The 22939-nt window shown below is 40.5% G+C and overlaps 1 protein-coding gene and 1 long non-coding RNA gene across 5 annotated transcripts in view; one reads left to right on the top strand and one right to left on the bottom strand.

Moving 5' to 3' along the window:
* Positions 1-22939, bottom strand: part of PALLD (palladin, cytoskeletal associated protein) — a 423408-nt gene that overhangs the window by 63145 nt on the left and 337324 nt on the right. The window lies entirely within an intron of this gene.
* On the top strand, positions 571-22289 carry LOC134730299 (uncharacterized). Of its 2 annotated transcripts, XR_010112057.1 has the most exons (3): positions 571-763; positions 1162-1255; positions 15698-22289. It is a non-coding gene; the product is annotated as an uncharacterized LOC134730299 (long non-coding RNA). The 2 variants fall into 2 exon arrangements; XR_010112056.1 differs by having other exon boundaries at positions 1162-22289.

The following is a 22939-nucleotide window of genomic DNA, read 5'->3' as shown; positions in this document are numbered from 1 at the left end:
CCTCAGGGGGCAGCACCAGTCCTTCCAGCAGTGGATGAAGTCTATCCAGTGTGTCTTGGGGAGAACTGTAATAAATGAGGCTCCCTCCCTGAGAAATGACTAAAACCACGAAAATAAATTCTTAGATGAAACAGTTCAATTATCTAATGTAATTACTCCTAAGGAAAAAATGAGAGAAATTTATCATAGCTACATGAAGTTTCCAATGTGGTTATATATGACTGTGTATAGTCAACAGTTATTCATCTGGCGTTCTATCAAACAGAGTTTTCTATAATATGGTATCTGTGACTGTTTCCAATACAATAAAAATGCTGCAAAATCTTGAAATGCTTTTCAAAAAAAGAATACTTTATAGTATAGTGTGTACAGCTGTAGTATTGAGCTTATTCTGCTGTACTTTATTAATCTTTTCCAAAACATGTAAATAATGAAGTTTGTTGCACACCACATCTGGATTTCATGATTATACTGTAAGACTTATATAGTAGATGGCCCTTCATTTAGGGAAGTAGTATATACACCAGAATGTGCCTTTTCTTTTTAAGATTTAAACAACGGAAAAAGCCACTGAAGTATGTATAGTATCTGTGTGCCGAGATACACAGGAAAGCATGGAACATGTGGATGGAAGGAACCGGGATCATCTCATCCAGCTGAGTAATAAGTACGTTTGGTGCAGTGCCACACAGGAGGCCACCAACAGAGCCCAGAGTAGTAACTGGGTTGCTTCACTCTTAGCCTCTCAAGTGATGACACCAAGGTGAGAACTTCTTTCACTAAAAGGCTTAATCTTTTAAAGAACTGAACCAGAAAGTCGTTTCTAACAAGAATACAGATAAACATTACAAAGAACAAAGAAAAGATATGTTCAAAATCTGTCAGGTTCCAACAAGGATTACTTTTTCCCTGAAGAGAGAAGATGAACCATTGCCTAGAAGTAATGTGTAGTTGACTGTCCCGTGGTTCTATGTCTGAGTAACACGGTCTCATCTCTCATGTGTATGTGTGCATATATACATGTATATGACTATAGTGGTATCAGCAATCATGTATATTTTCAAGCTTAAATATGATGAAATTGTTAAAGGACTATAGTCCTAATTAAAACTAATACAGAATATACTTAATCACACTTCTGTTCCTAACTTGTCCTTTTAGGCATGATCTTATCTCTTGATTGTGGCCACCCGTAAAGAAAAGCATATCTCTAATCTCAGAAGCACAAGGAGTTCATACCAGGAAACCAAGATTAGTAAGTATTTTTGTGGTGAATACCTTTTGAATAAGACAGGATTAATGTAACAGTTAAAAGTATAGAAATATAAAAGTTACGAACTTACTGGTGATTTTTTTCTTTGGTGTGGACATTTGTTGATCTTTAAAATATATCACGGGAGTAAATAAAAGATCTATAGAATTTACAAAAATGTCAAAATGAACTAGAAGACAATAAAGTCATTCATGATATATGTTAATGACCTCATAGAGGAAACTTTTTTTTTCCTTTCAGGAACATCATGCTATCGACTTTCCAAATTACTATGTAGGATCAGTGGAACACTAGACACTGACAGAGTGGGCCCTGCATCCTTCACTGCTTCCTCATGGAGGGATTTCCAGGACAGGGGCCCTCTTTGCCTGTCTCCACCCTTTGTGGCGAATATGGGTGGGGGATGGATCTGGGCATGCTCACATCAGCCCCTCCCTTGCTCTTCTCTCTTTGGATCTTGCTTGCAGTGAGAGGGCTTTTTCTTCCTGTTTTTTGGAGGGTGAGATCTGCGCGGAGCTGTTCAATGCTGCCTGGACTGGGTTATTAGTATGCTTAGCTCAAGGTGAAGTATAAGCCAACTCATGAGGCCCAGCAGTGCATCCCCTTTCTTCTCTGAGTTCTCCCCAGTACAAATCTGGTGCTTGGATCTCTTTCTGACTCCTCAGTTTATCTGTCAAATGGTTCCAAACTTGAGTAGGGTGAGAGGATCATCCCCCGTCAAATGTACATTATTCATACACTGTAATGGCGTAAAAGAACCCTAGACACATAGACTCCCTTGCTAATAAGTGCACCTTCAAAGCGATAGTCATTATTTAGCATTTATCGGAAGAGGCTGGCCCCAGCTCTGGTGAAGGGCAGAGAAGGTGTGGGTGGCCTCACATGTTCTCAATGTCACAAAATGATAGCATTAAACAGACCCACTCCCTCATGGAAGGCAATCTGACGACCTTCTATTGATATTGCAACATGTGTCTCTGGCAGCAGATCTCAATCCTTATGTAAGGGACATGGGAAGGCTTCCTCCACTTCATGTATATGCTTTCCCTACGCAGATCTGGCAGATGCAAATTTATCCATATCTTTTCATTTCCATTGAAGTTTTAGTATCCACATCCCCTCCTGAAGACAGAAAACTTGTCTTTGTAACCCTTTTTATTTCAGCTGATCTAAATAATTAGTTCAGATTTACCCTGACAAACGGTTTTTACCATTTTTAGTTTCTTACCCTGTAACAAAATACTGCCATCAAGTTTTGATTATGAAAATGGCTGAAGGCAAGGGACCATATGAGAGAGCGCAATCAACAACATAGTCTTTTTGCCCAACAGAATTGGACATTTTTGGCTTAGAGAATTAAAGCACAATGACTGTTCCTGAAAATCAGTACAGTAGTCATAATAAAACTTTTTTCTTGGCTGGGCACAGTGTTGCATGCCTGTAATCTCAGCACTTTGGGAGGTTGAGGTGGGAGGATCACTTGAGCCCAGATCTTGAGACCAGCCTAGGCAACACAGTGAAACCTCGTCTATGCTAAAATTAAAAAAAAAAATTAGCCAGGTGTGATGGTGTGAGTCTGTAGTCCCAGCTACTTGCTTGAGCCCAGGAGAACAAGGCTGCAGGGAGCCATGATCATGCCACTACACTCCAGACCGGATGACAGAACAAGATCCTGTCTCAAAACAAAGCAAACAAAACAACTTTTTCTTTTTAAAATTGAACTACTTATTATAACTGCAGACATTTCTATACAATATTTCTTTTTAATCTCTTGAAATTAAATCCTATTTTTTAAAGAATACACGATTAAATAAAAACAAAAAACCCCTCCAAACCCTATTGGATTTCCAACCTCAGCTCACAACTGATACCTTATACAAAAGTTAACTAATATCAGTCTTCAACAGGCCAGGGATGGTGGCTCATGCCTGTAATCCCAGCACTTTGGGAGGCCGAAGGGGGAGGATCACTTGAGTCCAGAAGGTTGAGACCAGCATTGGCAACAAAGTGAGACCCTGTCTCTATAGAAAACTAAAAAATTAGCTGGGCATGGTGATGCACGCCTGTAGTCCCAGCTACTCGGGAGGCTGAGATGGGAGGATCAGTTGGGCCCAGGAGGTCATGATCTTGCAGCCACAACACTCTAGCCTGGGGGACAGAGCGAGACCCCATCTCTAAAAAAATAAAAAATAAATAAATAAATAAATCTTCAACATAAATGTGAGTCTAAAACTATAAAATTTCAAGAAGGAATCATAGGAGAAAATCTTTGTGACCATAAGTTAGGTAAAGATTTCTTAGATAAGACAACAAAAGGGTGATCCATAAGAGAAAAAAAATTGATGAACTGGGACTTCATCAAAATTAAAAACCTCTGCTCTTCAAAATGCAAAAGATATAAAGAGAACACTGAAAGCACATCTTCATTTCTTACTTTTTCTTCCCAGTCCAATTTCCCTCTCCAGCATCAACCAAATACTGTTACCATTTCTCAAGTTCCCTCCTAAGCCAGCCCATACATAATAAGCATAGAGATATACACTGTATGGTGGTTCTAATGCTTTTTTACCGAGTTTTTTTTTTAAATTCCGTATTCAATAGATTTATTCGATTATTCAGTGTAGTCCTACACTCCCAACAGCATTCACTGGTCATCCATGTAGCCGAGGCAAAATTCTTTGGAAGTAATTAGTTTTGAAGTTTACTTAAGCAAATATGGAAACAAAACATTAAAATTTTTAATTTGTTTGCCTTGGCTAAAACAAACAAAAAATATTTCCTAAGTTATCAGCTCACTGTGTATTATTTAGGCCATACTTCATATTTTAGCTATGTCAGCTGTGGTATCCTGGGGGAAAGATGTTGTCATGTGGGGCCTCACACCAAAATATTATTTGAAGTACATAGAAACCAGCTTCTTCAATTTCTTCCATTTCTTTGGGTATTGTGTTTTTAAATAATGAAATTCTCTCTTAAAGAAAAATGAGGATCTCTTTAGTCACATTGAGGACTAGAGGAAGTATTTTCCTCAGGCTGAATTTTTTGTTTTTTGAGACTCTGTCATCCCAGACTGGAGTGCAGTGGCACGATCTCAGCTCACTGCAACCTCTGCCTCCTGGGTTCAAATGATTCTTGTGCCTCAGCCTCCCAAATAACCGGGATTACAGACGTGCACCACCAGGCACGGATAATTTTTGTATTTTAGTAGAGACAGGGTTTCACCATGTTGGCCAGGCTGGCCTCAAACTCCTGACTTCAAGTGATCTGCCCACCTCGGCCTCCCAGAGTGCAGGATTACCGGCAGTAGCCACTGCGCCTGGCTCTCAGGCTGAATTAAAATCACCTTTCACACTCCACAGCACAACTTACTTCCCAGATGACTCACTCAACTATTGGAGTGAGCAAGAAGAGTACTCCCATCTCTCTTTTATTATCTTGTTTTATTTACTTCGCAGCATTTATTACTGAAATGACTACATTGATGTATTTCTTTTTAGACTTTCTGCCTCTGCCCCGACTCCAGCCCTGGGAGTCCAAGGGGGCTTCTGTCCAGCTGTGCATGGCTGTGGTTGAGGATCTGGTGTCAACAGACCCTTCTCCACCATATCAACTCCATTTCTACCACTGGGATTGGCCCTTATTACTGTTACCTGGTTTGTACACTCAGCAGCAGTTTTCAGACGCGAAAAGATAAGAGATGAGCATTTAGAGTAATTATCATCAGTTCTGCAGCACTGGTTCGGGTGTAAAGGTTGTGTGTTTACCTGATTTCACATCCTCCAGACCTGCACTGTCCCACTATGGTAGCCATTAGCCACGTGTAGCTATTAAGTGCTTGAACAGTGGTTAGTCAGAATTGAGACGTGTTGTGTCAAGTACACAGCAGATTTAAAAAATTTAGTTTAAAAAGATATTGGAAAATGATCTTATGACAATTTTTATATTATTTACATGTTAAAATAATATTTTGAATATATTGGGTTAAATAACATGTGCTATTAAAATTAATTTCTTTTTCCTTTTTAATGTGACTACTAGGAAACAAACTGCATACGTGGTCTTCATTGTGGTGGTTCACATTCTATTTCTACCGTACAGTGCTCCTTGAGGCCTAGTTCTAAAAGTTCCCTCACTTCTCACAAGGGTTACTGTCTGTTTGTCCTATTAGAGGTTCGCCAGATGCTCTACTGAACAGGAATTATACAGCAGAGCCTCAGAATCTAAGGACTTGGTCTCTGAGGGACCAATATTTGGGGTAGTGGTGATAGATTTGTCCATGATAGTGGCAAAAAGTTGTCCTCCAATTTTTTACAAGTTTCCTATTTGCTGACTTCCCATCAAGTAATATTAGAAATGATTCTAAGCTTGCATTTCTCAAGCCTTTCCACTCTTCTAAGACATCCACACACGGTCAGCATGTCTGGGGCACCGTCGGTGCTACCCATCGACAGATGAGAGCCCTCCATCTCCAGCAGAGCCTTCTCCTTCAGGCAGTGAGAGAAGACTCTGCTTCCATAGAGAGGATCATCCTGTTCAGATCAACTACAAGGCCACGTTGTAAAGGAGTCAGTCCTGCAAGCAGCTGTGAGCATGGATAACTATCAGTCATGGGGAGGAAGCTGTCGCCTCCGAAGACTTAGGGTAAAAGGCAGAAGATAGCAGGCTGTGGGGTGGAGATGAATTTGACTTTTCTCTCATGTGAAATGCAGGTAAGCCCCGAGTCATGTAACAGAGCAAAGCAAAAATGTTGTAACACGTTGACAAGAGGAAGGAATGACCAATTATAACGCTGAGGTTTTATGTTTAAATGCTACAAATTTTTCTCCAGTTTATAAATACATTTAAATAAAAGTCTTGATGCAAAAGTACAAAAATGATAGTCTACTGTCTTAAGACGCACAGACTATTTTTATATTTAGAGTAAGGTGGGGCGGATGGGAGTGAATCCAGATGGAATAGTGCCAGACAATGGGCAGAACGTGACTCTTAAACACACATTATCTTTCTTCCAAGAAACTACTATTGCTTCCTTCTTAAAGCCCGCTCTGGATTTTTTTTTTAATTTTTATTTTTTTTGAGACTGGGTCTCATTCTGTTGCCCTGGTTGGGGTGCGGTGGCACTATCACGGCTCACTGCAGCCTCTACCTCCCAGGCCCAAGTGATCCTTCCACCTTAGCCTCCCAAGTAGCTGGAACCGCAGGTATGTGCCACCGTGCCCAGCTAATTTTTTTACTTTTGTAGAGATGGGGTCTCCCTGTGTCGCCCAAGCTGGTCTCCAGTTCCTAAGCTCAAGCAATTCTCCTGAGTTGGCCTCCCAAAGTGCTGGGATGACAGGCGTGAGCACTCTGGGAAGTTAATACAATCTTCTGAACCAAGGTATTGTTATTAGTTATCTATCTTTTGACCCAAAAACCAGTATCTCAGAGAAACATGCCAAATTAAAGAGATTACAATGGGTACTTTCTTCACACTCGAAATAAAAGGTAGCATCTTAATAAAAGTATTTATGCTTGATCAAACTTTATAAAAACAAGATGCCTGGAAAAATATCTTCCAGCCCATTTATGAGTGTATAACTTAAAGAAAAAATGACCCCTGATGTACTAACTTTGTGTGGCTAAATATAGTTAGCAGCCCTCATGCTTCATAGCCCATTTTCCCCTGGAATTCAGCTAATATAAATAAAACAAATGAAGGGAACCTGGCCCCCCTCCATGAACATTACATCATTCTTCCTTATTAGGAAAACTTCTTCAAATCTGAAATTTTGCTCTAAATAATCAGAGTTTCTATTTTTCAATGAATAACAAGGCAGGGGGCTGCCCTCATCAGAAGTGTTGCTGTGTGGGGAGCAATGTGTGTGACGTACAGGCTCATTTCAACAGTGATGCTTCCAACAGTAGTAATAGTAACACCAGGGAAAGCATTAAGGTGCATTTAGGAAAGCGCATGTCATTCTCTCCAAATTTTTGCTTTCTATATATTTTTGGATATATGCCTGTGTTACGGTAAACAGAAAGATGAGAAAGCAGAAATTCTTAGGTTCTTTTGTAATACTGGTTCTGACCAAAGATTTTTGTATCTGATTGATCTTGATTAACAGGATGATGCAGTGGTATAAAATCTAAGGCAGATCTGCCACTGCTCCCTGAAACACACTTGAGTTTCCTCTTAAGTGATGTCTAATTTGTTAGACAACTTTAGTTATCTATTTTTGCTCTCAGCCATCAGCATATTAACACGCTAGCTGATCTAGGCTTCTTGGTATGAAAGGTAAGATTTATGAAGTTAATGTGTACACGTAAAATAAAAATCAATTAAAACAAATGTCTTCTTTAAACATTACCTTTCATGGATTTAAACAGGGCTGCTTATCAGTTTGCTGATTCTACCTGGTGTTTCACCTTTCTTTCATCTTGACGTAAGGACTATTCTCATGAAAAATAAGTAAAAGAGAGTTGGAAAAAACACTTCTAAATGTGAAGTCTACAGTGGTGTTCATGAAGCTAGTACCATATCCTAAAACAAATAATTTATAAATAAATCCTGAGATGTAATGGAGCATTAGGGTAAGCAAACAATGAAGCCGTCTTACAGAGCGCTGCCTCTGGCAGGCAGCACATACCAGCCCACTCACCGAGTTCTCATTTTCCACTTTGGCTAGCTAACAAAATCAGAGTAGTCAATCACACTGTTCATGAAAACATGGAGGGCGAGGAATGGCCATGAGAGAAGGGTTGTCGAGAGAAGGAAGACTGGTCTAGAAAATACGAGGATGGTTCCAACAGTTATAAGTTTATACTTCTAAATCTCTTCATTTCTGAACTTTTCTAACATTTATGTTTTCAAAAGAAAAACAAATATGCCTTGTGCTTTGTGCTCAGTTAACTGGACTGTTGGATGGTCCTCACTGTTTCCCATAAAGGGCCCCTGCACTGGCAAATTGGGAAAGCATTTCTATTCAAGGACTCCAAGAACTTCCCAGTTCCGAAGGACCCTTCCATCCTCTAGGAGTTTTATTCATATACTTCTTAACTGGTTTAGGAATGAAAGGTAATGCTGTACTTCTTAGCCATGTAGGCTCTGGAGTTAGACTGCCTGTGTTTATATTTTAGACTCTATTATTTACTGGCTGAGTTTCTTTGATCACTTCATTTTTCTGAACCTGCTTCTTCATCTTTAAAATGGGGGTCATATATTTCTCAAAGGAAGATATAAAAGCAGCTGACAAACATGAAAAAATGCTCAGCATCACTAATCATCAGAGAAATGCAAACCAAAACCACGATGAGATACCATCTCACACCAGTCAGAATGGCTATTACTACAACGTCAAAAAACAACAGCTGCTGGCCAGGATGTGGAGAAAAGGGAATGCTTATACACTGTTGGTGGGAATGTAAATTAGGCCACTGTGGAAAGCAGTTTGGAAATTTCTCAAAGAACTAAAAATAGAACTACCATTAGACTCAGCAATCCCAGTATTGGGTATATACCTAAAGGAAAATAAATCATTCTACCAAAAAACCCCACATGGTACATGTACACCTGCTCCTCATAGCACTGTTCACAACAGCAAAGACATGGAACCAACCTAGATGCCATCAATGGTGGATTGGATAAAGAAAATGTGGTACATACATACCATGGAATACTATACAGCTATAACAAAGAGCAAAATCATGTCCTTTGTAGCAACATGGATGCAGCTGGAGGCCATTATCCTAAACAAATTAATGCAGGAACAGAAAACCAAATACCTCCTGGTAAGTGGGAGCTAAACACTGTGTACACACAAACATGAAGATGGGAACGACAGACACTGGGTACTCCAAAAGTGGGGAGAGAAGGAGGTGGGGAGGGGCTGAAAAACTTCCTCTTGGGTACTGTGTGCACCACCTGGGTGAGAGGATCAATGGAAACCCAAACCTTAGCATCATGAATATACCCTTGTAACAAACCTGCCCATGTAACCAGTGAATCTAAAATAAATAAAATGGGGGTCATGATAGCACTTCCCTCCTAGACTGTGAAGATGAAATGTGGTAGTACATGTGAAGTATTTTGAGCAATGTTCAAGCATGCCTTTGATAAATGTGAGCTATTAGTATTCAGGACGGTCATGTAAATAATTCAGTGTCCAAATGTGGGCCCTTTAATCTGGGACAAAGGCTGAACTATATACAACTCTAGACAACTGGCAGATTGACTGTCCTGGGGAAAAGGGAACACGTAGCCATCCCATTCATATTACATAATGTCAAGGTCACACACTGCACAGACAGACTGACTTACCAAAATTAACAAAATTTGTGTATCACTGGGTACTAGAGTGTATAAGAGATCAGATGGAATAAGAAAGCCTTAATTAAAAAATCATGAATTATAATTTAAAGCATTTAAGATAGACGTACCACTTACATGTTAATCACTCATTTTGCTGAACTTAGAACATTGCTTTTCAGGCTGGGCGAGGTGGCTCACACCTGTAATCCCAGCACTCTGGGAGGCCGAGGCTTGTGGATCACGAGGTCAAGAGATCGAGACCATCCTGGTCAACATGTTGAAACCTTGTCTCTACTAAAAATACAAAAATTAGCTGGGCGTGATGGCATGTGCCTGTAATCCCAGCTACTTTGGAGGCTGAGGCAGGAGAATCGCTTGAACCCGGGAGGCGGAGCTTGCAGTGAGCCAAGATCGCGCCACTGCACTCCAGCCTGGCAACAGAGTGAGACTCCGTCTCAAAAAAAAAAAAAAAAAAAGAACATTCCTTCTCAGCATTATCCCAAATATATTGTAAAGTTTAGTTTAAATTATTTTTACAGTGTTTTCATCCTTCTTCATCCTTCTTCATGGCCTCCTTCCCACAAATATCAGGAAAATGGGAACTGATGAGGAGAGTAACATTAAATAAAAAGGGAAGTACAAGTAATTTTATTGTTGTGCTCAGCACAGACGGACCCAATTACAGTCCTACAAGTACCTGGGTTGCTTCCCTCCTGACCTGGAGAACAGTCCCCTGGTACACTGTCATTGTGGAAACAGAGAAAACACATCTGTTAAAAATGAGCTTTAGTGGAAAAAATTCAGCTGGCATTCTCTTTTCCTCTCTGTCGTCCTTTTTTAATAGCACTCTTATGTAAGGTCGTTACTATATATAGTAGAGAACAGGGAGCTGTGATTTGACCTGTACAGAGGCAGTCAGATATGGGCCATTTCCTACCTTTGTGGGCCCAAAGGCAGCTAAACCTGCTGGACAGCAGGAGCGGCGGCACCTGGAACCCTTGCTCTTTGAGACCTCAGCACAGCTGCACGGCTGTTCTCTTCTTGCATCTTCAGCCTCCCACCTACAAAATCGGCACAGGGCCTACTTCTGATCTAACTCATTGGGGATGCCTGTGGAACCTCAGAGAACATCTGGGAAACATTTTTTTTGGCTTTGTCAATATGTATTTTTCCTCTGTATATCCATCCAAGATTTATGCAAGAGCTAGAATTCTAACATTCCAGTCTAAGAAACCTAGACCGTCCTACCATCCCTGACCAGCTTGTCCAAGCAAGATAACTGCTTGTTTATTGTCTTTTTCTCCCACTACCAGTCTTTCTCAAGAGCAGAGTTCACATCTATTCTGTTCAACAATGTATTATCTTAGATACAGCATACCATCCATGAATGAATGAATGAATGAATGACTCCATGAGTAAACAGAGGCAGTAGTAGCAAACATTTACTGAACACTTACCAGGAGACTCTAGACAAATTTAATCTTTCGTACCTCTGTTTTCTCATCTATGTAATGGGGTAATAATGGAACCCACAGAGTAGGGCTGTTGCAGAGATTAAAAGAGAATAGTGCTTAGTTGTTACTGGAATCCTCTCTTCCTCTTTAGTCAGTGGCACCATCCCTGATCCTGTTTCACAAGTCAGAACCGCAGGAGTCAGGCCTGCCTGTCCCCATCCGTCTCATCTCAACCATCATGAGTCCTGCCTTTCCCTCTCCTACACTTCTCCCACACGCTGTTCTCTTCCATGCAGCCAGTTTCAAAAACCACATGGAATCCTGTGACTCTTGACTTCCCTGTCCCCAGTGGCTTTCGCTTGCTCTTGGGATCAACTCCAAATTCCTTCACCTGGCCCACCAGGCCTGGTCGCCCCCTGTAGCCTCTTCTTTTCTCCCTCCCACCCCCATTCTCAGAGTCTCAGCCCTTCCCTTCAATGTGCGATTCCTCCTGACTGCACACCTGTCTCTGTCTCCCATTTAGCCTTCAGATGTCAGGTCAAACATCACTTCCTGAGGCTCTTTCCTCAGGCCTCCAAACCACACGAGGTCTTTCAGTTTCCTGCCCTCAGAGGTTGTGGCACATTTTTTTCGCAGCATCTGCCACACCAGCACGCCTTACATGTCTTTTATCTGGTCTCTAATAATTCCACGCACCCAGGCCCTTGAGGGTCTTTTCTAGCTTTGGTAAAATGTGAGCTGGGAGGCAGGATGCTGATAGAGGAGTGAGTAAAGGCTGGTCTACAGAGCATCTGAGAGCTTCTGTGGACTTCTTCTAGAAGGACCATTGATCATCTGTAAAATAACCTGTATTTGACTTTTAAGGCCAAAATTTCTAAGGAAAAAAATGTCCGTACACACATGGGAAAAGCTAGTAATTATGCTGGCTAAAAGAAAAAGTTACTCTGTGAGATGCTCATATATGAAGTCCTCTCAGATGTTGCTATCTCACTTCTCATTTTCCTATCAATAATTAGCTATGTGTGACTTTTCTCCCTTTACACTGCAATGTGGTTTCTTCTGTTTTTCCTAAATGGCTAAAATTATGAAAACTAATTTATTAGTCCTAAAAAGTAAACTTGACATTTTTTGTAAAGTTTAACAGTAAATAAAGAGTTAATATTACCAAAAACAACTGAGGCAGGGAAAAGGGCAATTCCAGTGCAAAGTCTACTACCCACTGATATCTGTCATACATAAAATATTCTAAACACAACATGTAGGTTTCTTGATATCCACACCTAGAAAGCATTAGAGGGAATTAAGAGAAATTGTAGCCGATGAACTCATCTAAAAGCCCACAAAGCAGAATAAATCTAATTACCACGGCTTAAGGCAAATAATACCTCTTGCAAAATAACCAAAAATTCAAGCTTAAAGAGCAACTACACTCTTGTAGGCACTACTAACTTTGTGGATGGTTCTTTCCTTTTGAGACAGGGTCTCACTCTGTTGCCCAGGCTGGAGTGTGCAGTGGCATAGTCACGGCTCACTGCAGCCTTGACTTCCTGGGCTCAAGCAATCCTCCTGCCTCAGCCTCCCAAGTAGCTGGCACTACAGGTGTGAGTTACTGCACCCGGCTAATTTTTGTAGAGATAGTCTAGCTATGTTGCCCAGGCTTGTATTTTAGTTTGTTTCTTTTCTTTTCTTTTCATTCTACCTTCTTTCCCAGCTCTCTCAATGAATTTAACAAATACTGATTGAGCTTTTACTACATGTTGGGTGCCAGAAATCTAGTAGTGATCAAAACAGACACAGCACTTGCCTTCATGAAGCCACATGAAGCCAGCAAGTACAGTGTGGCCTAAAACAGAAGAATGTTTAACTGCATGAAAGCAGGGTGCTTTGTATTGCTGGGCTTGGTGTATATTTCTTTGCTATCTAGTTTAATATATTGAGCTTTACATCTGTGCCAGCCTTGCATGTCCATATACCTTTGGCAGGCATTTCTAGTCAGGTGGCATGGGGCAAGGGGTGTGCTACGTTTTAAGTCCATCATTTCTCCGGCCTGTCCAGGTAGTGTCTACGTCTCCAACTCACTCAGGAAGGCAGGAGACTTCCAGATTCACTCCACTGGTATCAAGAGTTAGGTTCTGGTGAGAGAGCTGGCAGAAGCTTCAGAGGACCTTGTGTCTTAGCCTCCTCTTTTTTTCTGTCCTCAACAGCAAGTTGTTGCCTCTATTTTTCAGAAAATCACAGCACATTTCCAGGAGACCTGAAATGCGGTGGACTGCTTCAACATTAGATTATTTTGGTAGACAGGGATAGTATTTAGTGTAATGTCACCTATATGCTTATCAAATAGGGGTAAGGGAGTCATAATTATTTTAATGTCTAATATTAACGGTTCTTTAATAAATTACTTATTAAAGTTCCAAGGTATAAGTCTTTTAATAGAAACAGGTTTCAGCCAGGCGCGGTGGCTTATGCCTGTAATCCCAGCACTTTGGGAGGCCAAGGAGGGTGGATCACTTGAGGTCAGGAGTTCGAGACCAGCCTGGCCAGCATGGTGAAACCCCGTCTCTACTAAAAATACAAAAATTAGCTGGGCGAGGTGGTGCTCGCCTGTAGTCCCAGCTACTAGGGAGGCTGAAGCATGAGAATTGCTTGAACCCGGGAGGTGGAGGTTGCAGTGAGCCGAGATTGCGCCATTGCGCTCCAGCCTGGGTGAAACAGCCAGACTCCGTCTCAAAAACAAAACAAAACAAAAAACAGGTTTGGAATGAATGCAAAAAATCTACGAGAGACTGGCCAGTTGTACTATTAAGTTATCAAACAGTTTTATCCTGCCTCTCTCTTCCATTTTATATATTTAAGTCACTTTTAATTTATGGGGGTATGGAGGAGAGACATATTCTGGAGATGGAGAAAATAAAGGTAAGCCAGACTGTGGGTCCACAGGCTCTGCAGCAGGGAATAAATGTTGGTGCAGTTGGCAGGTTAGAGACACATGGGAGGAAGGGAAGAGGATATAACTGAGACAAAGACAAGAAAGGAGACTGTAGGAAGCTGTGTGTGTGCTGCTGGCCTGGGAGACGGCACCCACTGACCTCCTCTGGCCTCTCAGTCACACTTGGGCCAGATTAATTCATTCAGCAAACTTTTCTTGCCTGCCCATGGAATGTCAGGTACTGAGCTAGGGTTCGCGGACACATGCTAAGCAGCAGTAAAAAGTGCTTATTTTGTATAATACTCAGCTACTACTGAGCTAAAACTAGGAGAGCATATTAGAAATGACAGACTTAGGCTGGGCGCGGTGGCTCATGCCTGTAATTCCAGCATTTTGGGAGGCCGAGGCGGGCGGGTCACCTGAGGTCAGGAATTCAAGACCAGCCTTACCAACATGGAGAAACCCCGTCTCCACTAAAAATAAAAAAATTAGCCAGGTGTGGTGGTGCACGCCTGTAATCCTAGCTACTCAGGAGGCTGAGGCAGGAGAATAGCTTGAACCTGGGAGGTGGAGGTGGTGAGCCAAGATCACACCATTGCACTCCAGCCTGGGCAACAAAAGCAAAACTCCATCGCAAAAAAAAAAAAAAAAAAAAAAAAAAAAAGAAATGACAGACTTACAAATTATATAAGTGAGAAAAGGAGACTGACTTTCCCTACAGTATATCGCATTTTTCCAGGCTTTTCAGACAGGTTTGCAATGTGAACAATCGTTATCTTTTAGAGGACTTTTATGAAGGATTTTAGTAGTGCAGGCCTGGACATACCATATTAAAAACAAACCATTTTAGAGTCAGGGAAATGTTTCCCTCTTATCTTTTAAATTCTTGGTGGGGAGTAGGGGCTGAAGGGGGAGCATTCATTCCTTCCAGGAGCCACGCTGCAGAAGAAAGCCCTCTCACGCGGGAGCAGGAGGGCTGAGGCCTCGCGAGCTACCCCCACGCTTGGTTCTGGCAGATCACTTACATTTCAGGACCTAGGCAGATGAAGTTTCCTGGCTATATGCTAAGACAAAACTTTTCCTGCTTAAAATCAGGTCTTTCATTTTTTAGTATTGAGTATAAGGGAGGATTAAAGGAGTTTATTGCTTTAAAAATTAAGGAAATACACTGAAAAACTGGATAGGAGTTTATTCATTGTATTTTATGACACCAAAGATGAGCAAATGCATTTGTAAGTATACATAATAAAATAAATATAGCCTGGCATCTCTTTTAATGGAGGTAGCTTGGGGGTGAGAAGAGGGAATGGGGAAGATAAGCTGGGGGCCAGCTCTGAATTCTTTATGAGCCCCCTGATGCAGCCAGCCACACATGGTGTGAATCTCAATAGTGCCAGTTCTTCTTTCCAAGGGTCAGTGTTTTTTTTGCTTTAAAAATGGGGATAATAATACCTGTAATGAGATTTCTTGTAAAGTTTAAGTGAGGTTATAAATGTAAAAGTCTAATGTCAAATCTGGCTACCAAGAATTCAAATTTTCTTTCACTTTCCATCAGTAATGATAAAACGTGAATATTAAACATGGTTTGGATTGAAAACCTTCTCAGGGTCTCAAAGTCTAGTCGAGAATTCAATTCAGACTTTAAAAAGCAGACATTCAGTTCTCTCCAGATTTGTGAATGAATGCATTGTTACTACAGAAGTTTCAGTGCCAAAATATACACTGTCTCTTCCTTTCTCCTTTTTCTTCTGCAGCTAAGTCGGCCAGAGCATTCTAGAAATCACCTTAAAAACGCATCCCTCTTCTCCTACTGGAGTTTATACAATGACAAAAATCTGATCTGGCTTTTTCAAAAAGCAAACAACAAAACATCCAAACAACATAACCCTGAGTCTTTAACAGAAAGCTGGTGCTTGCACCAGGGGCGTGCAGACGTCTGGAACGCATTACAATCAACTCCCTAAGGGGCAGCTTATCTCTTCCTCTGATGCTATCGGTTTGCCAAGGAAAGTTAAAGACAAAAGTCAACTGTTGCACCGAGTTGGAATGTGAACATGTGTGAGAACCTGAAATACACTAAGACTAATTTATGTTCCGATGGGAGTGGCTCTCATGGTAAGGACTGAAGCAGTATATCCTGCTTTTTTAACGAATTTTTTAACGAAAAATTCTCACAGCCTGCAGGAAGAGCTACAAAATAACCCCCTCTCATCTTTACTGACTGTAGTTAGTACACTCGTGTTGCATTTTAGGGAAAGTTCATTTGTGTCTGCAGTGGACTTCGAAGTTAATCATACCACAAAACTGTAGAGAATGAACATCTTGAAATTATTTCAGAAATAAGAGCTCCAGGTAGCCTTTGAGATTGGTAAAGTTTAGAAATAAAGTATACTTACGAAGCTGCATCTTATGACGTTGCAAAAGACTGATTTAGGATCATTATTTGGTGTGAAATACATTTTGCCAATGTAAGCCTTTCCTTTCAACTGTTTAAGGCATAGAATGCTAGTACAGTCTACATTTAATGTTTGAATTCTACCAGTTTTAGAGCTCAGAACTCAAATTAGCATCGTTCTAAGTTTGACAATAACCCTCTTTTTGCTTTTAATAGTGTCTCCCTTCATGTACTGAGTGTGCCTACGTTTTCCTCGAATTGTTTTCTCATCAGTGGTGGTGTGAGAAGCCTTCTTTTAGGAGAAAAAACACAGACCACCACCAAGTAGATCTGTGTCTAAGATGTCCAGTGCATTCGGCACACTCTCTGGGCTGACAGGCACTGAACAATGGCTCTTGCTCAATAGGCCTGGTTTCCAGTCACTGACAACAACGATCAGTACCTTCAATCTCTAAATTACACAAATTTACAGCTTTGATTTTTAGTCTTAGAAGCCATCAAGGACAGGCCCCAAGACAAAACACAGTGGCTGGCTCCCATCTGCTGAGTAAGCAGAAGGGACAGTGGAGTTCCTCTCAGTTTGCTTCACTTTCACTTTGCCCAGGGGTGGGGTGGGGTGGGACGGGGTGGGGTTGGGGTGGGACAGGGGTAGGGTTGCCGGAGGAGGCTAACTCAGTCCTCAGTCACCACTTGAGGGCCACTCTCCAGGAACTTAGCATCCCCTGGGCTCAGTTTTCTTAGAGGTTAAAATGAGTAGATTAGGCTAAATTCTGGCTCTAAAATTGAGTAACTATTACAGGGAAGTAAAAAATAATTCTGAATAATACTGATTGGGAAATAGAGTGTCAGAATTAGTTCTACAGCTAATTAGCTCTCTCTTAATATGCCTGGGACTTAGTTTCTTCCTTTTTTTTTCTTTTTTACAAAAGGAATATTCATTGTGAGAAACGGAAGTATCAGAAAGTATAAGTATAAGAGTATAACTGGATTGTTTGTAATAAAAAGGATAAGTGCTTGAGGTGATGGATACCCCATTTACCCTGATGTGATTATTACGCATTGCATGTGCATATCCAAATAGTCCATATACACACCTATGTACCCACAAAAATTAAAGATAAAATATTAATTAAAAAATAAAGTGAAAGTAGTACGATAATAAAGTAAATGTAAAGAATTTCCCACATAACCACCAATCCTCATACAATTCCACTCCACAGGGCAAAACACCGATAATATCTTGGTGCTATCTTTCCAGAACCTTTACTATACAAATATAAATACTTACAACACCCATATGTTTACATGTTTGGGTTTTTGTTCACAAAAGTTGGATCAAGCATATGCACATTCTCCCTCAGTGATCTTGTATCTTTCAACGATGTATCATGGGTATCCTTCCATGTTGGTACATGAAGGTTTATTTCATGCTTTTGAATGGCCTCATAGTATTCCATAGTATAAACCATTCTTTATTAATGATAGACATGCTCTCTTCAAGTACTCATTAGTGCAAATAGTGTAGCAATAAAGCTTCCTGTACAACTAACTTGTACTGTATACTTGTTTTGAGTTTTCTGTGGCAAACATGTCTAGAAATGAGATTATTGGGTCAAAGGATATGTGAATTTGACATTTTAATGGGTATAAATTGCCCTCAAAAAAGTTCTTAGGACTTTATCTGAAAACAGAGGGAAGAATAGATGATCCTTTTCTTTTTTCAACTGAGCTTCCAATTCAATTAAGAAGCCTTAAAAGCTGGAATGGCAGATGGGAGCAGCTTGCAATTCCAGTCCCCTTTCAACCAGCCCACTAATTTCAGGCCTTTTCTTTTTTAGCAAATATCAAAATTCTGTTTTGCTTTGGTCTTAATATTGTCAAATTAACATTTTTTCATGGTAATATTGCTAACCATAAGTGAATTGCTTATTTCTAGTAGTGGGTAAGAAATGGATATCCTGGTACCCACTGGATGCCATGGACATGTACCCAGTGATGGTGATGCTGACACCGCCAGTGTGGGTACCATACCCACACTTTGAGAGCCTCAGCTTTTCAGAAAGCCCTTTAATTCTTCGGAAGAAGCCTGCAGTTAGAGGACTCCTATCTTCCTCTGGGTAGACTGTGATTTACATGTATTTGAATGGTAATCAGTCACCTTAATTAATACAGCTTTTCTGTTACATCTCACTACCATGACATGCAGGCTGTTTAACAGGTCACCTGTAAAGAGGAAACTGCAAAATTCCACATGGGCTTCCTGGAGTTCCTCTTACAGACCATACCTACTCTCCCTCGCATAACGGGTGTTTAAAATTCATTTAAGGCAACTAGAAATAATTCCATGCCGTTCTCATCTTATAAAAGGAATTCTTTGTTGATCAGATGTTATTAGTGTTGAAATTGATTCCTTATGTATTATTTAAGGTCTTAGGTTTACAATAATCACCAAGTACCTATAGCTGCTTAAATTACCCATATCAAACGGACATATTTAACTTTCAGTTGTCCACGTTATAAAAGGAAACATGAGAAAACTTGAGATTTCCTCTTGACTGTATGTAGTGGATCTATATAGTACTTCCAATCTATTTTCTGTTCTAGATCTTTTATGTAAGAATGAAAATAGTAAAGCGTGCAGTGGGCGTAGGGTTGAGCAAAGGGACAAGTCAATATTTGTACATGCATAGTTGAATGCATATTAGAGAAGAGGACTTGGTAATGAAATGACATTCAGTTAAGGGACAGAAGAGTAGCAAAAAGAGGTATCCTAGAACAGCTACTTGCCATCTCAGATTATTGCAAGAGGAAGCCTCACTGATTGAGACCACATTAATTTGAAATCTGTGATACCTCTGAGATTTTCACTAACAACTAAAAAGGGGGCTTGTCAAATAAATCAGTAGTATAACAATTGGCAAAAGTGCTGCTTAAGACAAACGACTTTCAAGCCCTTGGGAAGCATTCATTACATTACTATTTAAAACCGTGGCTTTACTTCCCACCGGTACTTTCTTAGTCTTGACTAGCTGAGTTCTTTGTATGTACAAATCTTCCTTTTTACAAAAGGTTTTATGATTTAGGAGTCTCTTAAACTCTAACAACCTGTCTCATGAGTACAGTTGTCCCTCGGTATTTGAGGGGGACTGGTTCCAGGAACCCTTCGGATACCAAAATCCACAGATGCTCAAGTCCCTGATAAAAAAAATGTCCTAGCATTTGCACATCACCTACATACATCCTCCTGTATATTTTAAATCATCTCTAGATTACTTATAATACCTAATGTAAAGGCTATATAAATAGCTGTCATGCGATATTGCTTTTTTTCTTGTATTATTTCTATTGTTGTATTATTGTTTTTGTTTTGTTTTTCCAAATATTTTTGATCTGTGGTTGGTTAAATCCATGAATGTGGAACCCAGGGATCCAGAGGGCCAACTATTATCTAAGACAGATGATGCTATTGGAAAAGAAGAAAGGTATTAGTAAGGGTCCTAAAATTCCTTAAAGGATCTAGAACAATTTCTCCAATGATATAGACAGGTAGGAAATATTTTGATCAATTTATGACTGTATCCCTTGATAGAAAGCACATTTTCATGTTTTCCATGGCACTTTGGGTGTGGAAAGCAAGGCCTTCCACAGCTGGTAAAGCCTCCCTCACCTCCTCTGCTCCGGTGCCTCTCCAGCCACACCAGTCACCTGCCATCCTCCAGACACACAGCCCTCCCCCTCCAGCTTCTCTACCCAGCTTCAGCCTTCTCCCAAACTCTCCACTCTCAGCTCTTGGTTCTCTCCTGAAGCTTCTCCTTACTCCCCCCAGGCAGAGCTGGTCAGTCCCTCCTCAGAGGACACTGAATCTGTTTCACCCACAGAACTAATCAATTCATTCTGCATCTGGGCCCCTCCCTTCCGAGCCTAACCCATGATGGCCTGGTCAATGTCCTACTTACTCGGGAATGCTGAGCACAGAACAAACTCAGTACATGTTTGCAGAATAAATGATACTGGATGTGTCTGCTAGCTTTTTAAAGCATTTGGAAAGACTTTCAAGCACGTTAATAACTTTTTAATATTTGGAGTTCATCCTTTATTAGGAAGTTGGCAGGGAAGATACGCTGTGGGAGGCCATAGTCCAATTTCCTGTTGCACAACTTTTTTTTCCACCTCATATATTCTAATAAATCTCAGATAAAATTAGAATACCACAGAAATCACAGGGTCTTGCGCTGATGGCACAGTTTTTGACGAGTGACTGGGACTTGGAGAGAGAAAAGTTCAGTGTTAGAAAAGCTATGAGCTGCTCAACCATTCTGAAATCCACAAATTCTTGAAATTCTCAAGGCTTGTGGGGTTCCCCACTTCTCTCTTCTGTGTGCGTATATGTGTATTAACAAGAATAAACAATGATCTCACAGGACTGTTGAGAATTAATACAGAATGTAGATAAAATACTTTGTAAATAACCAGCATCACTGAATATGTATTGACTAAATGGATAAAGCAGTTCACTTGGACTTGGGTAGAAAAAGCCCAGTCAAGGGTAGTCTTTATTTCTAGGCACACTCAATCATGGTTTTTAATTTTTTACAGGTTATTTAGTTTTCTAGAAAAATTGCACCCAAATAAAAACAAACAAAAAACAAACTGTCAAAGCTCTTTGATTTGCACAACCAGATACGTGACTTTCCTCCTAAGTAGGGATTCACAGTAGATAGACAACCTAACAGCATCCTTGTTAACGCGTGAGGAAAGGACACCCACATCTTCCTTCTCTAGTTTGCTAAAATTCAAGGTTACCGACTCCTTTTCACTTTCACTAAAGTTCTTAGTAGATATGCTATAAAGCTGTAATTACTCCTGAGGCACCCATGAATAAGAGAGGTGCCCAGGCTTTGGCGAGGTGTGGTAAATTTGGCACGGAAGTTCAATTTCCGTAACATTGTTTCCAGCCCAGGAAATGTCTCAGGTGGCTTGGTATGGGTGAGCTGCTGCCAGTTTTTCGGGCATGGGCTTGCCATCCTTGGCTGACATCATTTGACTGGATTCTTTACTCTGCTTGCCCCACAGAATACTTTGCATTCGATTAGTCTCCATTTTCTCAAACACCCCATGTGATCACCACCATGTCTATGTCTCCAAAAAGCCTAATATGGAAGGCCTCTAATTCATGTGTGGACCCTCCTTGCCTATGAAAATAGCAACAGCAATTACTACTGTGCAAATCAAAACTACAATTGGAAAACTTTCTGATTGTAGCATCATTATTACCTGGAATAATGGGCTACAACTATGACTGCGGCATTATATCAACAGAATTCTTATACTACGTATGTGCTACACTGAATTTGTTTATCCTGGTGTCCAAGAACTATCTGAAATCATTAAATGTCAAACATAAATTTAAAATACTCCTTTTAAACTAGGTAAACTTACCTAACTTGAGCTAAACAAAGAAGATAAGCGCTGACCAGGTGGAGCCTGTGATTTTGCAAGCCAAACTTTCTTCTGTTCCCCTGGTCTAGAGGTTGTATCAATTCATTAATCATCCCACGTTTCCCAAATTAGAGTATATCCAATGGGTATTACCTCCTGAAATATAAACTAGCATAAATTTTCCAAAAGGTTTGCAGGGAAGTCTTTCATGTTCTGTGGCCCACTAATGGCAAACCTTCCTGCATTTAGAATTCCTTTCTGGCAAAACCACAGTAATTATGCTTAACAGCTGGTTAGGTCAGGTGGCACTATGTATTTCCCTGGCCTTCGTATACTATGACATATACACAACTACACATTTGTGGGACCCCCGTCTATCATCATTTTTTGGGTAACGAGCACTTGGGATTTTTGAGAAGCTTTTATTTCTAATATAGTTTTACTGATTATGTACAGGCTTATAATTTGAACTAGAATGTGGCCCTTACTGATGTCTGAGATTCATCTTTTTATTTCTCCAAAACCGGGGAATCATATTCCATAAAGTCATCTACTTAAATGTTTTTACCAAGTACTCCATGAGGGCATGGAGAGAAGACGGAGCAGACAGAGAGAACTGGATAGGAATGCTTTTTAAGTACCTCCTTACATGGCAGGGACAGCAAGGCTGAGAAGAAAGTAGCACTCCTCTCCTCTAGTCTTTTTGCTTTAAGAGAAGACTCAAGGCAATGCAGGTTGTCTGGGGAAAGGCAGCTGGCTGTGGATGGCCTGAATGAGAGCTACCAGCCCATCAGAAGATAGACTTGGAGTGACAGCCATTTTCTCAGCCAGTTCAGAAAATAAAAGAAAGTATCACAAAGCAAGAGGTCTGCAAGTCCCAGACACATTTCTACACTTGACTCCATCATTAATTCATGATATCTACACCAGGATGCAGATTTCTGGATGGCCAAGGAAAACATCAGGTGTCTGTTAAGCTTGCCAGAAGATGACCCATATGTTCAGTCAGATCCTGTGGTTTCATAAGAGTTCCACCTTTAATCAGACTGCTGTGAGCTGGAATGTCATGTTTTCCCAATTTGTAATTTCAGTTGAATGCCCATCACCAATAAAAGTGAAATTGTTTTCCTTTTTTTAACTTTAAAGAATGTAGCAGAAGGGA

This window comes from Pan paniscus, chromosome 3, assembly GCF_029289425.2.
Source record: "Pan paniscus chromosome 3, NHGRI_mPanPan1-v2.0_pri, whole genome shotgun sequence".
Taxonomy (NCBI): Eukaryota; Metazoa; Chordata; class Mammalia; order Primates; family Hominidae; genus Pan; species Pan paniscus.
Note: the sequence above shows the minus strand (reverse complement) of the source record. Positions and strands in the feature narration are given on the sequence as shown.